The 16737-nt window shown below is 50.7% G+C and overlaps 2 long non-coding RNA genes across 3 annotated transcripts in view; one reads left to right on the forward strand and one right to left on the reverse strand.

Moving 5' to 3' along the window:
• The window catches only part of LOC113608743 (uncharacterized), a 33886-nt gene extending 31498 nt beyond the window's left edge, over nt 1-2388 (reverse strand). Inside the window, exon 1 of one of the 2 annotated variants that reach the window (XR_003428412.1) lies at nt 1415-2388. This is a non-coding gene — a long non-coding RNA (uncharacterized LOC113608743). The remainder of the gene's footprint in view (nt 1-1414) is intronic. The other variant, XR_003428411.1, reaches the window with a different exon arrangement.
• A 10688-nt stretch (nt 2389-13076) lies between these two features.
• LOC113608807 (uncharacterized) lies at nt 13077-14198 on the forward strand. The gene is made up of 3 exons (XR_003428427.1): nt 13077-13160; nt 13657-13718; nt 14138-14198. It is a non-coding gene; the product is annotated as an uncharacterized LOC113608807 (long non-coding RNA).
• The last annotated feature ends 2539 nt before the right edge of the window (nt 14199-16737 follow it).

A 16737-nucleotide genomic window follows, 5' to 3' on the forward strand; every position in this document is an offset into this window, starting at 1 on the left:
CACACACACACACACACACACACACACACACACACACACACACACACCCCCAACCAATCAAACAAACAAACAGGGCTTTCCTGGTGGCGCAGTGGTTGAGAATCTGCCTGCTAATGCAGGGGACACGGGTTCGAGCCCTGGTCTGGGAGGATACCACATGCCGCGGAGCAACTAAGCCCGTGAGCCACAAAACTACTGAGCTTGTGCGTCTGGAGCCTGTGCTCCGCAACAAGAGAGGTCGCGATAGTGAGAGGCCCGCGCACCGCGATGAAGAGTGGCCCCCGCTTGCCACAACTAAAGAAAGCCCTCGCACAGAAACGAAGAACCAACACAGGAAAAATAAATAAACTGCTACCCCCAACATCTTCTAAAAAACAAACAAACAAAAAGCCTACATACACAGACTAGAAAGTGATATGTCAAATTACAGATGGCTACCTCTGGGGAGGGAGGGGGACAAATATCTGTACTGTTTTACCAGTGTGTGCAGCAAATATGGCTAAATGTTAAAATTGGTATATTACTTCTGTACATTTCTTTGAATTATTTCATTAAAAAGCAAATATGGAACTGGTGTTTCGTTGAGATTAAGGAATTACTTTGGATCTGGAAGAAAATCATTTCTCTGTGAAAACTCACCAATAATAGAATAATAACGATATCATGGTAGTTAATGAATGTCTACTCCACATCATGCATCACTCACTCTAGACAGGGTATCTCCGTATCTGCATTATTAAGCATTGGGGGATAATTCTTAGTTGTAAGTGCAGCCCCATTCAGGGCAGGGTGTTGAGAAGTATCCCTGGCTTCCACCCACTAGATGCCAGTAGTACCCCACCTCCACCCGCCAGGTGGTACAAAAATGTCTCCAGATATTGTCAAGTGTCCCTGGGGGTAAAATTATCCCAGGGTTGAAAAATCACTGCTCTAGACCGTTCATTTGATACTAGAGTCTTTTCTCCCAAGTCCAAGGTCGTTAAGTGCTGTCATTCTGCCGCCTGCATTTCAGGGGTCTAAGACTTTAATATGAGGAGGACGACCACAATGATGAACTGACACTAAAAATAATCAACACCTTTTTTTTTTTTTTTTGGCCAAACGCTTAGCATGTGGGTGCTAAGAGTCCCGACCAGGTGCTCTCCCCGGGTCCTCGTCGGTGAAAGCTCAGAGTCCTAACCACTGGACCGCCAGGGAATTCAAATAATAGTCCACACTTTACATCCCACACATTACTTGCTAAATGCACGTACCGTTATGTACGTTCGATTTACAGGCTGGAAATAGGCTCTGAGGCTTAGCAACTTGTCTACTACCACCAGAGAGTTGATTAAGGCTTGGGGCCACGACTGGCGCCCAGCTGAGCAGAAGGTCTGACGGGGCACGAGATAGTAAAAATCAACTGAGAAAGTACCTGCCCTGTCATTCATCATGCTGGGAGGACGGATAAAGCCAGATGCAAAATTATCGGGAAACGTATCCTCCAAGAACACGCTACAGCTGTAAAGTGACAAAACAACTCCCTTTTGAGCCATTCCCGTCTACCTCGCTGAATACTCTGTCCATTAAAAGCACAGCTTCTGACCGAAGTCCAATCAGAAGGAAGACAACGTCCCTCTCCTGCCAGTCAGGCCTGATTCTCTTAGATACCAAGAATCCGTCTCCATCTCCACCCAAGTGCAGGGCTCAGATAAGAGGTTTCCGGACATACAATCCACAGGCATCTTATCTTCTTGGTTCCCAAGGACACAGGGCCTGGGTCCACTCGCCGTCCAGACCCAACGCTGACCCCTCTGCATGGAGCTCAGTTTTGCTCTGAGCCAATGGAAACCAGGATGCATTTACATCTCACCTACACCCACCCTTCCCCAAAATCCTACAGTGAGTCCGACCCGGGTCCTAAGGCCCAGGGGGTCAGAAGGTCCCACGCTAACCAAAACCTCCGGGGCTCAGTCCAGTCCCACCGACCTTCACCCGGGCGGGACCCGGGAATTCAAGCTTTTAAAGACCCCGCCCCCTACTCTTGGAACTGCGCCCCGCCCTCTGACTCATTCCCACCGCCGCCCGCCACTCCTCCAGCCTCGGCCGACGAGCAGACGCGGGGCCAGGACCTGCGGTGGACACAGGAAAAACCTCCCTCTGGAGAAGCAGGCTGGGCCGTGAAGGCAACCGCAGCGCCCGGCGCCCACTCTCCAACCGCCGCCCCCGCTTCCGGCTCCAGGGCTGCTGGGAGCGGAAAAGGGGGCAAGCCTTCGGCTTGGGACTGGTGGAGCCCCGAGGATGGGAGGGCCAACGGCATCCTCCAATCACCGAGCAGAGAGAGGCGATTTCCCCCGCCCCCCCGCGGGACGCGGTTGGGCCCAATGTCCGGCCTCTCGCCGCTAGGTCATTCCTGAAACCAAAATTAAGTTGTGGGCGCGGTTAAGGAGGGATCCGCCTAGTGGGCGTGGTTATCGCCTAAGGAGGCCCGGGGATACTGCTGGGGGCGTGGCCTCCCACTAATCTCTGAGCGCCCAGGTCACTCTGATAAGCAATGGCCGCTCGCATAAGCAATAAATGCTTATTTCTCCGAACATGTTCCTCATGCTAACACACCCGTATAAAAAGACATTCCCATTGTTGGAATGTTTCTCCCCTGAAAGTCTTTTATTTCTTGGGGAAATGGGGTCATATTTTATTCATTTCTCTACGTGTTGCTTTTGTTACTAATATATGCCTTGTGATATCCTATAGTGGCCACTGGATGGCGACCTAGCTCGTGTTTTCACTTTTGTACCTATATGTATTTGTATTGGGTGATGGAAAAATGCATGGGGACTCCTAAAAAAAAATGCTCTTTAAGCATCTCTGTATTCCAGACTCTATTGTCTGCACGGGGGAAGACAGCAGTAAACGAACACAAAAATCGTTGCCCTCCTCCTTCTTAGATTCCAGTGGGGAGGGACAAAAATTAACCATATAAAGAGCATATATAATATAATGTATCCCAATGTGGACAGGAGAGTGGCTCTGAGCACCTGCTGCTTCTGCTGCCTCCCCAGGGCCCTGCACAGATGTTTGTTCCAATCGCACACAGAGAAGCCTCTACTCTGCCCTAACCGCCCCCTCTCCCCTTTTAGGGACCCATCCCCAGCCTTTTTCCAGGTTCTAGGCAGGATGCTTCTCGTACAGGGAGGGCTGCCAGGGTGACTGAGGTGAGGCTGGGACAGGCCTGGGGACTCTGCGAGCAGTTCCTGGCTGTGAACTGTCATCTCAGGCGTTTGGAGAAGTTCAGATGTGCAGTGGATGGTGTCCAGGATGGGCTGCAGCTGGTTTATTTGCATTAAATTAACAGGCTCAATTTGGGGAGAATTGAAAATTCGTATAGGTATCCTTTTTTAAGGGCATGTCTGTCGATTCAGAAACGATAACTTCATCATAATATAGTGTACACAAGTCAGTTCAGAGTGAATTATGGAACTGAATGTAAGAGATAAAACACTAAAACATCCGGAAGAAACACAGGAGAAAAATCTTGGGACTTCCGTGGTGGCGCAGTGGTTGGGACTCCACGCGCCCAATGCAGGGCCCAGGTTCCATCCCTAGCCAGGGAACTAGATCCCACATGCATGCCACAACTAAGAGTTCACATGCCACAGCTAAGGAGCCCACCTGCCGCAACTAAGGAGCCCATCCGCAACGAAGACCCAGCGCAACCAAATAAATAAATAAATATTAAAAAAAAATCTTTGTGACCTTGGGTTAGGCAAAGAATTCTCAGCTAGGATACAAAATGTGGCAAATACACACAATGAAAAGATCAAGTTGGTCATTAAACTTTTAAACATTTGCTCATTGAAAGGCACTATGAAGAAAGCAAGCAGGCAAGCCACAGCAAGAAGATATTTGTGAAACAGACACTGACAAAGTAATTGTATCCACAATATACAAAGAAAGCGTTCAGTGGAGAAAAATAGTGACCACAAGAGGGCGCCCTTTCACTAGCAAAACCTCCTAGTTGGCTGCTTCGAAACAGCCACTGAAGTATTTCAGGATAAAGGAGATGTTACTGAACCAAACTGGGTCTGCTCACCTGCGGGCAGTAAAGCCAGTTTACTGACCCGGGTTGTGGTGAAGGAAAGGGCAGTGTTTATCGCAGGCGCCAAGCCAGAAGTCCAGGAAGCTAGTGCTCAAAAGCCCCAGACTCACTCCCCAATAGTTTTCAGGGAAAGGGTTTTGAAGACGGGGTGAGGGAGGGGGTGGTGTGTGTGCGTGATCAGCTGGTGGTCGTTCTTCTGATTGGTTGGTGGTGAGGTAATCAGGCGTCAACATCATAAACCTGGTTCCAATTGGTCTGGGGTCTACGTGCTTGTGGGCATCATGCAGTTTACTTCATCCACCTAGTGGTTTTTTCAGTATCTCCAAAACAGCTCAAAGGACAAGGCTCAGAATATGATCTATAGCCCTTGAGGAGATACGGAAGGTCCTTGACTTTAATGGCTAAATCATTGCTATTTCGTCTTGCTTGGCTGTTTTACTTTCTTTCTGCATTTTCTCCCTTCTCTGATTGAATTTATTCTTCGGAACTCGAGGAAGGCCTAGGAGGCTAAAGGTTTTTTTACAGACAAGAGGAAGGTGGAGGACATGGTGGGTGGGTTTGTCCTGCAAAGGCCCCATAGGGTCCTGCTTGGTTACAGGGGCACAGAATGCAATTTACAGAGTTAAGGGGGGAAATATGAATAATTTACATATATGTATGTATATATACACAGAGAGAAGATGAAAAAGAAAAAGGGACAAGATATTAACATTGGGGAAAGTGGATGAATGGTATGTTCAGGAGTTCTTGGTCTGATCTTGCAACTTTTCTGTAAGCTTGAAATTATATCAAAATAAAAAGTTATCCCCAAGTAATGTCCTAGTTTGTACTAGAAAGCATATAGATAGCCAACCAGTGATAAAAGAACATGAGTAATCTATTTTAATTGTCCGCGACCATTTGCTTTCATTCTTTTTCCTGGTTTTATTGCTGTGTTTTCCAAGAATATAACTGGTAAGATCATCCCTTTAAGGAATTTTATAATAGCTTATTTGTGGTTGAAAACAGTGGGTCCCAAATGAAGCTACTTCCCTCAGTCACGTGGAAGCTTTTTCTTTTTGGTTTTTCATGCCGAATTTTATTCTCACATGTATTTCCTTAAATAATAAACTAGACACACAGATTGGGACAGTAACAGGAGAAATTCTCCATCATCACGTGGAATCATCATGTCCAGCACTGCAAATCCAGGGAGAGCACAGGTTCTCACACTGGGATGGCCAGACCAACGGCATCAGCTACCCACTCCCCCCACCCCCGGCCTGGCTAGAAATGCAAATTCTCAAGCTCCCCCCGCCCACCAGTAGGGGTTCTTATTCACACACAAGTTTAAGAACCATTGACTCAAAAATATGAAGGTAAATAACCTAAGAAAAGTAACAAACAGCAGACTCCAAGGAACCCCACCGAGGACACGGCAGGGGATGCTCATTTGTCATTTGAGATCTTTGGGTTCCATTTGCTTCACTTTATTTTGTGTTTATATTTTTTAAATTGAAATCTAGTTGCTTTACAATATATTAGCGTCAGGTGTACAGCATTGTGATTCAGTATTATTACAGATTACACTCTTAAAAGTTATTACCGGGGCTTCCCTGGTGGCGCAGTGGTTGGGAGTCCGCCTGCCGATGCAGGGGACGCGGGTTCGTGCCCCGGTCCGGGCGGATCCCACATGCCGCGGAGCGGCTGGTCCCGTGGGCCATGGCCGCTGAGCCTGCGCGTCCGGAGCCTGTGCTCCGCAGCGGGAGAGGCCACAGCAGTGAGAGGCCCGTGTGCCGCAAAAAAAAAAAAAAAAGTTATTACCAAAGAATGGATTTATTTCATGTTTAGAAGCAACGTGTCAGTGTACTTCTTTGGTGGAACATTATTTTAAAGTATCCTAGATGCTAGATAATAGAAAGATGGATAAACAGAGGAACTGAAGGGTCAGGGCTCCACCCACCACAACGACCCAGATCCATCTGACTCTGTGATTCTGGCGTCCCATCTCAGAGGATGGGCAGAGATGAGCCTCTAAATCAGAACTGGAGGTGGACAGCCTAGAGGCTGATGAGGGAAAGCTGGCATCTGGCTACCAGGAGATCCCTTCTGAGAAGGAAGAAGTTCCTACCACCGTGAATCCCCTAATGTGAAAGGTTTCCCACTGAAGCAACTGGGCCCTCAGGCACTGCTGGGAAGGAGGGAACCACTCAAAACGGACAAAAGGGACATTTCTGAGGTGATGGAAAGTTGCTCAAATTGGATTGTGGTGATGGTTGTACAATTGGACAAATTTACTAAAAATCAAGGAACCCTGTGCTTAAAACACAGGTCAACTCACATTTTGTACACGTCAATGAAGCTGTAATAAAAAGTTTCCCCAGAAGAGGGCGCCAGAGACCACAAATTCAACTCAGAACATGCCTTGGGTATGAGATCTACGGCCACCTTCCTCTCTTTCCACCTCATAAAGGGAGTGAGCTGGACCCCCAGGAAGGTGTTCTGCAGCCTCTCCACACCGTGGGGGTCTCGCTGGGCTAAAGCCACCACCTTCCTTTAGATGATGCCATTGGAGTGAACAACTGGCCAACTGGGAGTTTGCCCGTAAGCCCTCAGCAGCCTAAAATGCCTGGTTTAACCAACCTTAGTCCCGCTGAGCCTTAAATGTACACCAGGGGGCTGGATGGACAAGTCAGTTAAGCACGTGACACGGAGGGGTGATGTTGGGACATCACCTGGGTCACATCCCTTCACCAAGTCACAGCGGAGGGGTCTTTACAGGGCAAAGTATGAATTGGGATGAATTGACAATATGGGATGTAACAAGGAGGCCAGGGCTTGGCCATCAAAAGACCACCTCAGGGGACTTCCCTGGTGGTCCAGTGGTTAAGACTCTGCGCTCCCAGTGCAGGGGGCCTGGGTTCGATCCCTGATCAGGGAACTAGATCCCTCATGCCGCAAATAAGACCCAGTGCAGCCAAATAAAAAAGAAAGAAAGACAAAAAAGACAACCTCAGTACCACCACCCTGCCCAGCCCTGGTGGGGAAAAGTCAGAGGACGCAGAGCTTCCTGTGGGGGGCCATCTTGGACCCCCACCTGCGACCCAGCCATCTGGGAGAAATAAGCCCCCCAAAAATGCACTTGGAGGAACACAAGAGTCATCCACCCAGCCACCCTTTCAGCCACCCTTTCAGCCACGCATGGACAGCACGGACAAGAAAGAATTAAATAGGGACTTCCCTGTGGTCCAGTGGTTAAGAATCCTCCTTCCAATGCAGGGGACGCGGGTTCGATCCCTGGTCAGGGAACTAAGATCCCACATGCCGTGAGGCAACTAAGCCCGCACGCTGCGACTACTGAGCCTACGCACCACAACTAAAGAGAAGCCTGTGTGCCACGACAAAGAGCCTGCGCACGGCAACAAAAGATCCCAAGTGCCACAACTAAGACCCGACACAGCCAAAAATAAAATAAATTGCAAAATAAGAATTAAATAAAACCAAAAAAATCACGGGGTGATGAGCAGGATTAGGGGAGCAAGAGAGAGAAAGTGATGGAGCCTTACTGAGAAGAGATTTTAAATTGAGTTCTGGATGGCAGAAGATGATCCCTGTAAAACAGGAAACAAGAAAGGCTGAAACATGGATAAATGTTCACCAGTGACCCAGCACTGAACCAGTGAAGCCCCCTCCAGATTCCTGACCACTAGAACCCATGTGAGGTGATGTTTCTTATTTCAAGGCACTAAGCTAGGGGGCACTTTGTTATGCAGCAGTAGCTAACTAACACATCTGGATTTCTTCAGAAGTTGCAGGTCCCAGAGACCAAAAATCCACTTCTGGGATGGACACACCTTCCTCTAAGCTTAGGTCCATGGGATGGCTCAACCTATCGCTACATGGACAGTTCAAATGTGGGGCTTCCATGGGCTTCCCTGGTGGCGCAGTGGTTGAGAGTCCGCCTGCCGATGCAGGGGACACGGGTTCGTGCCCCAGTCTGGGAAGATCCCACATGCTGCGGAGCGGCTAGGCCCATGAGCCATGGCCGCTGAACCTGCGCGTCCGGAGCCTGTGCTCCATAATGGGAGAGGCCACAACAGTGAGAGGCCCGTGTACCTCAAAAAAAAAAAAAAAACCTGAGAAAACCATAATTAGAAAAAATACATGCGCCCCAATGTTCATTGCAGCACTATTTACAATAGCCAAAACATGGAAGCAACCTAAACGTCTGTCAACAGAGGAAAGGATAAAGAAGTTGTGGTACATATATTCAGTGGAATATTACTCAGCCATAAAAAAGAATGAAATAGTGCCATTTGCAGCAACATGGGTGGGCCAAGAGATTGTCATACTAAGTGAAGTAAGTCAGACAGAGAAAGACAAATATCATATGATATCACTCATATTTGGAATCTAATTTTAAAAAATGATACAAATGAACTTATTTACAAAACAGAAACAGTCTTACGGATATCGGAAAAAAACTTAATGGCTACCAAAGGGGAAACGTGGTGAGGGTGAGGGATAAATCAGGAGCTTGGGAATGACATATACACACTACTATATATGAGATAGATAACCAACAAGGACCTACTGTACAGCACAGGGAACTCTACTCAATATTCTGTGATAACCTATATAAGAATCTGAAAAAATGAATATATGTATATGTATAACTGAATCACTTTGCTGTACACCTGAACCTAACACAGTATTGTAAATCAACTCTACTCCAATAAAAAATTTTTTTTTGTTTTTGGCTACACCACGTGGCTTGTGGAATCTTATTCCCCAACCAGGGATCAAACCCAAGCCCTCAGCAGTGAGACCGTGGACCCCTAACCACTGGACTTCCAGGGCAGTCCCAACTATACTCCAATAAAATTTTTTTAAAAAATGAACCATTTCAGCAAGTCCTGAAATAAAGGAAAATTAATTTCATTTCGCAAAAAAAAAAAAAAATGTGGGAGCTTAATTTAGATCTGGGCATTAGGGCATAAGGGTTATGCATGTACGTCATGGGTTCAGATCCCAGCTTAGCCACTTAGTAACGGCTCGACCCGGGGCAGGTCAGTTAACCTCTCTGAGCTTCATTTTCCTCCTCTGTAAAAGGGGGATGTCAGGATTCATGGAGGATAGAGTGGGTTGCCATAGTTACTTAATTTTTCTTTTGAACCTTGTAGAGCGTAGAATTGTATCCCCTAAAAACATACATTTAAATCCTAACCCGCGTTAGCTGGGAACGGGACCTTGTTTGGAAAGAGGGTCTTTGCAGATGTAATTAGTTAAGATGAGGTCATACTGGAGTGGGGTGGCCCCAAACCCAGCGACTGGTGTCCTTGTAAGAAAAGGGACGTTTGGATACAGGCATACACACGCACACAGACACCATGTGAAGACACAGGCAGAGTTTAGGGTGACGCTTCTGCCAACCAAGGATGCCAAGGATTGTCAGCAACTCCAGAAGCTGGAAGAGGCGGGAAGGATCCTCGCCTGAGCCTTCAGAGGGAGCAGGGCCCTGCCTGCCAAAGCCTTGATTTTGGACTTCCCGTCTCCGTCTCCAGAATGTGAGAGAAGAAATTTCTGTTGTTTTAAGCCACCCAGTTTGTGGTTATTTGTGACAGCGGTGCCAGGAAAGGAACACAAACCTCTTTCCACCAGGTGGCAGAAAGCAAACCTCAATCAATTCTGAGTAATTTGATAAATTCACTTTTCCTGGGGCCAGGCTAAGTTCAAGGAGATTCACGTGGTGGCTGAGTGGGGCCAGCTGGGGGCATTGGGCCCTTGAGCAGCTCCCAGCCCGGCCAGTGTCTCTGGAGGGTCCCTGTCCTGCTGCTTCTTGGTCATTCATCTGTTGCCTGGACACGAGGGCTGTTTACCTACAGGCTTCTGCAGCTTCCCCCTCATTCCTGTCACTTGGCTATGGTCTGTGGCCCACGAGGCCCGCTGGGAGGTTCTGGGGATGGGGGAGAGAATTTGGGGGGTTGAAACCTGTCACTACCTCCCAGCTGTCACCTCCCTGAGGTCACTCCACAGGCCCCTCTCCACCCTGGGCTCTCTCTTGAGCCCTCTGCCTAGTCTACACCCAACCCAGGTGACCCTGTGGCCTCTGGGCATCCAGGTCTGAGGTCTCTGGGGGTGAGCCCAGGGAATTCCAAAGCTTTGGAAATGCAAACTGTTTTCCTCTCAAACTTTCATCCAGACCTTGGATTTCCAAAGTAAACCACAGCGACTTGAGAGCCAAGAAGGAAATCTTTGCTTCCTTCTCTCCTAGCTGCTGTGTCATCCATCCCCTTCCTGAGGGCTCAGGGAGGATGCTTCTCTGCCCGCCAGGCTGGAGCAAGCGGGGGACAGTTAAAGGAAGAAGCAGGGGTGAGCCCACACCAGCCAAAGGGCCAACTATCACCCCAGCCCCAGGTGCGGGGGGCTTTCCACGAGTGAGGATGAAATGGCTGCTATAAAACGGCTCCCATTTCTACAAGGACCTAGGAATTTCTCTTTTTTAAGAACCTCAGATCTATGAAACTAATACAACATTGTATATCAATTATACTCCAATATAAAATAAAAATTAAAAGAAAAAAAGAGACTCTCAGATCTGCACTGACCAGCAGAACTTTCTAAGATGATGGGAATGTTCTAGATCTGCAGTGCGGACAGTCAGGTGTGGATACTAAGCAATTGAAATTCATTTGGTCAGTGGCCCCCAGGAACTGAGGTTTAAATTTTATTTAATTGTAATTCATTTTAATTTAAATAACCACAGGTACCCAGTGGATACAGTAGAAGACAAGATAGCCTCGGATAAACTGGTATGTCCAGCTGACTGTCTACAAACAGGGAGAGGGGCAATTAGCAGTCTGGACCATAAATAAAATACACTTCCATTAAGGGCCAGTGGAGGGATTGTGGGTGAAAACCTTTATTTGTGGCTCGTACATGGCAGCCCTCACTTTGTCCTCCATAGACAAGCCACAAAACCCAATTTGTGTGTTTACATCATAACCTCTGGGGGCTACGCATCCAAAGATCTGAACCCTCAGTCACCCGTTTCCTGCCATCCTCCCCCCATGGCAAAGCACAGACTTGGGTGGGGGGAAAGAGAGAGTGCCTGGTTGTGTGGATCCCGAGCCAGCATACCCACCCAAGTGCCTGTGACCAGGTGCGAGCAAGTGGGAGAATCCCGTCAGCATTCAGTGAATTTTGAACACAGCAGGGTATAGGGCCATGGAGATTACGAGATTAGCTCCAACAGAAGCCAGATTTGGAGAAAAATAAGAAAGGGGGGGTGGAGGCCTCCCTGAGGTGCTAACCTCTGTACCAGAGCCGAAGGTGAGGGATCCAGCCAGTGGCAGTCAGGGGACAGGCTCTCCCTGGCCCAGGAAGGAACAGCCAGTGCCAATGTTCTGGGGTTGACCTCTCACCCCCAGACTCTGATCTGACCACTTGCCATCTCAAGCAGGCATTTCACACGAAAACAGGACTCCTGAATCCCTCCACATACACCCCACCACTTATCTCTGAGGTACCCTAAGCCTAGAGTAGGCACTACGCTTCCCTCCTTGGCCTTGAACCTGGAAAAATTGTACCAGCCTCAAGACTTTTGCAGTTCCAGCTTTTTGTTCTCAGATTTCTCAGAGTCTCGGTCCCCGGGCTTGAAGGGCAGCTGGGAAAATTCGCTGATAAGATGCACAGCCCCGGGCTTGGCTCCTAGGAAGCCTGGATAAAAGGGAGCCATTGAGTTTTCCCCAAGAAAGGGGACTGAAGCTTCGTTTGCATTGCACGTTATTTAATATTGAGGAAAAGGTTCTTAGTCCAGATCTAAGGATTGGAGTGAGAGTGCAGAAGACTCTCCCCATCCCCACCCCCAGCCCCGAGCCACTCCTGGGCAAGACGAAAAATTGACAGGGCTTCTCACCAAACAAGGCAAATACACACCGCCCAGTCCCTCCTCAAGTTGCACCCGCTGACTCCAAGCCCCTTGCCCTTCTAAATATCCTCATCCCTGCCTGGATCCCAACCTGCCTGCGACTCTGCACGCTGCCCTTCCCCGCAGCGGGACCGCAAGGGTTAAGCGGCGGCGCCCCGCGCGCTGATTGACAGCCCGGCCAGAGGCTGGGGAGAGCCGACCAATCACCGACGGCGACCGTGGCCCACGTGGGCAAGCGGCCTCGCGATTGGTCGGCACTACCAGCGGCCGCCCGCGGAGCCCGAGCCCACGTGCAGCTGCTGCTAGTTCACGGACCAGCTTCGCGTTGCAGGTGGCGGCGGGGCGGGGCCGGGGCGGGGCGGGGCGGGGCCCGATGGGTCAATTGGCCCCCGGGGATGGGGGGACGTGCTTCCTGTCAGCCTGAACTTGGCTGATCCCGCGGCTTCCTCCTCGTTCCTCCTGGGCCACCATCCTAAGGGAGGCGGGTAGGCCTGCCAGTCTCCCGGAGGGCCCCATGGTCCCTGGGCTGGGGAGGAGCCTAGAGGGGAGCTGAGGGGCAGAAGCGAAGTAAAGAAGGGGCTTGGTGCCGCAGGAATGATAGGGGGTAGAGAGACGTCTCTTTCCTCCTGTCTGAGAAATTTCTCCGAATTCACCTGGCCAACTCTTACTCATCCTTCAAAACCCCTTTCCAAATGATGTTCTCCCGTGCTTTAGGAAATTGTCTCAAAACTAAGGTTGAGCTTTGATATCTTTCTCTGGGGTACCTCCAGCCCTGACTGCTCCTGTCAGGGAGTATGTTTGGCACCGTACGGCGCCCCCACCTCAAAGGGTGAGGCCCCAGGGGGTCCCCACCACTAATCAGCACAGCTGGAAGCACCAGAGTGATGAATGAAAGAACAGAGGATGTAGGGAATGCAGTGGGGTGCTGGCAGTCAGGGAGGGGTTTGGGGGCCCGGGACTGAGTCCTGGAGGAGAGAAGACCAAGGTGGGTGGTGCTGGAGGCCGAGGGTGGGGTGGGGCTAGTTCTGTCCTCTGCTACTGCCCAGCCTTCTGCGTTCAGGATCTGACATCCCCTCTTTACTTTTACAGTCCCTGGCTAAAGTCCTTGTGACTCCAGCCTGAAGACTGACTTCTTGGGGCCATCTCAGCCCCCACGGGCACCCTCAAAGGATGGTGAGGCATTATCCCCTGGGGGAGGGGGCAAGAGGCTCAAATCTTGTTCTCCTGCTCCTGAGGGACGGACGTGGGCCGGCTGGCCAGGCCTTCAGCTGGGGACAGTAACCCATCATACTTTAAGGCCTTTCTCTTTAAACTTATTATTACCCAGGTGATAAAACATAGGGCTACATCACCTACTCAGTTACTATTTTATAAGCAAAAGTCCCTCTCTGCGCCTCCCCACCCGCCATTACTTCCCAGGGAAAACCATTTCTATCAGTTTAGGCCAGGGGCAGGCAAGCTTCTGTAAAGGGCCAGAGAGTAAATATTTTCATCTTTAGGCCAAAAATCAAGATGGAAGATACCCTGTGGGTACTTAAGTAATAAGAGAGAAAGCAAACTACCCTCAGGCCTCAGGAGGCCCCACCTCACCCTCTTTGGGGCTGATGACCTGACGGCAGGGATACGGGGAGGCTGTGGGTTTTCTTCATCCCTCCTTCGACCTCTCCAGGCTCATCCTGAGGCCGGCTACTATCAGAACGCCCTGGATCAGCTCAAGCAGCACTTCCCCAGGTGAGGGCGATTCTCGGGGGCTGGAGGCCCCGCTGGGGCCCTAAGTCCCACCGAGGGAAAGAATCCCATCCTTGTCTCCATGGCCCAAAAGACAGGACCAGTGCTGGTGGGGGGCGGGGAGGGGGGAGGAGCCATACTGAAGGCTGAAGCAAAAGGAAAGGAAAGCCAGTAATACCGATCCTGGCTTTCATTTAAATTTTTGATTTTGTTGTTGTTCAGTGTGAATTTGCTTACATTCAATTACGTTTTTTTAAAATACCGCATTAAAATCATATTCGTCTTGGCGCCTTCTTCAATGTGGCACCTGGAAGGGACTAGCTCACTTGCCAGAACTGCCCTGATGGGAGGCTGGGGGCAGGGCTCATTCTGGGGAAGGGTCTTGAGGCCTCCTCCTGCAGCGGGTTTGTCTTCCCTGGCAGGTTCCCCACTCACTTGACGACACAGATGGACAGCGCTTACTACTTGGTGAGCCCCGGCCCGGGAAGCCCCGCCCTCTTCAGGAAGCCCCGCCCCTACTCTCCCCACCACCACCACCACCAGGTAGCCCCTCAGGAGCCTCCTGGAAAGGCTGTTGAGTTTGGCCTCAGGATCCGGGTTTGGGGGCACCCTCTCCTCTACTTACTTTGCTTATTTTAGGCAAGTGAGTTAACCCAGTGAGCAACAACTTCATGTGAGTTTTTCTTAATTAATAAAAACCTTGCTGTGAAAACAAGTAATTCTGTATTTAAATTAAGGAGAAGTTTCTTCAGCCCACGGTTGATGAGTTAGGGGTACAGCACGTGATGGGAGTCCCTGCCCTTCAGGAATGTATATTCTAGTGTGTGCTGTCTTCTGGAACTTTCCACAAAGATAAGAATGTTCTCTATCAACAGGGTCCAATATGGCACCCGCCAGCCACATGTGGCTACTGAGCTCCTGTAAGGAGCTGAATTTTAATTGACTGAAAGTTAAAGAGCCACGTTTGACTAATGGCTACCCCATAGGACCCGGCAGCTCTAAGGGAAGGAGAGGGACAAATAAGCAAATAGAGAAACAAGATTCACAAAATGTAACTGCTTAAAAGAAAATAGAAGGTGAAGTGGTGAAAGTGAGTCAAGATTTTGAGCTAAGGTAGTCAGGAAGGGCTTCTTGAACGTGAGACACAGTGACACCATGTCTCACTGTGTCTCACGTTCACAGTGAGACATGGAAGATAAGGAGTTCCTGCCACCCTAGAGAGAACAGGGAAGGCTGTTTCAGGCAGAGGGCACAGCCCGTGCAAAGGTCCTGGGGCAGGACCGGGCCTGATGTGTTGGAGGAACAGCCAGGAGGCCTGTGTGTCTGGAGCAGAGTGAGCGAGGGGGAGAGAGGGAGGAGGGGAGGGCAGGGAAAGAGCAAGGGCAGGTTGTGCCCCTCTTTGACCTCCACTTCATACCTAGAATGAAAACCAGGGGTCTCCCTAATACTTCCTACTCTGAGTATGGTAGGCAGTATCCCATTTGATGAGAGCAGGGACCAGAGAGGTAGCATGACTTGCCCAGGGTCATACAGCTGGGGAGAAACATGCACAGCATTCAGTTCTGCACTCTTGCCCACTTCCATTGACCACCTCCCAGTGTGACCGCTGTTGTTCCTTTGCAGTTCCAGGAGATCCGGCAGGGGCTCCAGGAACATCACAAGCAGGTGAATGGACCTTGTGGGCCGTGGAGGTGGACTTGAGCTTTTCCCCCTGAGGGAGGTGGGAGTCCTGGAGTGCTGGGGGCAGAGGGGGTGGGGCCTGAAGTGGAATCCCCAGGGTATCAGTGGATCCCCCACGTCTCAGGAGTGCATCTCTGGTCCTGAGCCTCTTCCCTCCTGTCCTGCTCGCTGGTCCCCGTGTGCCTGGAGGAGGCCAGGGGCCTGTCAGCACATCGCAGGTTAGTTGCCTGTGCTAGGAAGGGGCTTTTATGTGCCAGGCATGGCCGGATGCGGTCTCCATGTGTCTGAGGTTCCCAAGGGCCTGGCTCACACTCGGGGGTGGGGGGAGGGACAGGCCTGCACCGGGGGCCCAGCTCCCAGCACGGGGAGCCTTGCCCAGGCTGAGCATGGCGTCCACCCCGCCTGTCCTCCTGCCACCTGGCCCCTTTCTCCTGGGTGCTGGCAGGACTTTCTGCCTGTGCCAGATGTGACTGGCAGAGGGCCAGGGCTGTGTCTGCGACTTAGTGGGGCCTGGGGTGGGTAGCTCAGGGAACAGGGAAAGACAGATCCAGAGGCGGGGGTGGGGTGGGGCAGGAAGCAACCAGAACACGGTTATTCATTCAACAGATATTTATCCATCACCTCCTTGCCAAGTGCAGTTGTAGGCGCCAGGGAAATAGCAAAGGAGAACACAGACAAACCGCTGCCCTTGGGGTGAGAGGAGCTTGGTAAACAGAAGTGTCAGATGGTGAGGGCTGGGCAAGGCGGGGGTGGAATTGAGCAGCCCCAAGGCGACGTGGGGGGAACCAAGGTGGGAATGGGTTACAATTCAGGGTGGTCAGGGAAGGCTCGCTGAGAAGGTGACATTTGGGCAAAAAAATCTCTCTTGAAGGAGATCAGAGAGGGAGTGTAGATGTCTGGAAGGAGTAGACCAGGCAGAGGGCACAGCCTGTGCAAAGGCCCTGGGGCAGGACCAGGCCTGGTTCATTGGAGGAACAGCAAGGAGGCCCGTGTGTCTGGAGCAGAGTGAGCGAGGGGGAGAGAGGGAGGAGGGGAGGGCGGGGAGGGGTCGCGGCAGGTTGTGCAGGGCCTTGTGGGCCACAGGGAGGACTCTGGCTTTTACCCCCCGGAGGTGGGACCCTGGAGGGCTGTGGGCAGAGGAGGGGCGGGTCCTGACTCAGGTGCTCACTCGCGCCCTCTGGTGGCTGCTTTGGGGAGGATGGATATTTGGGGGCCAGGATGGGAGTTGGGGTCCAGTTGGACCATCCAGGTGCGGGAGGCTGGTCACCGAGCCAGTTTGGCGGTGAGAAGCAGTCAGAGTGTGGATGTGTCAGGAAACTGACAGCATGTGCTGAGTATCAAG

Source organism: Aethalodelphis obliquidens, unplaced genomic scaffold (assembly GCF_003676395.1).
Source record: "Aethalodelphis obliquidens isolate GAN/ISIS:26980383/991018 unplaced genomic scaffold, ASM367639v1 scaffold53, whole genome shotgun sequence".
In the NCBI taxonomy this organism is placed as follows: domain Eukaryota; kingdom Metazoa; phylum Chordata; class Mammalia; order Artiodactyla; family Delphinidae; genus Aethalodelphis; species Aethalodelphis obliquidens.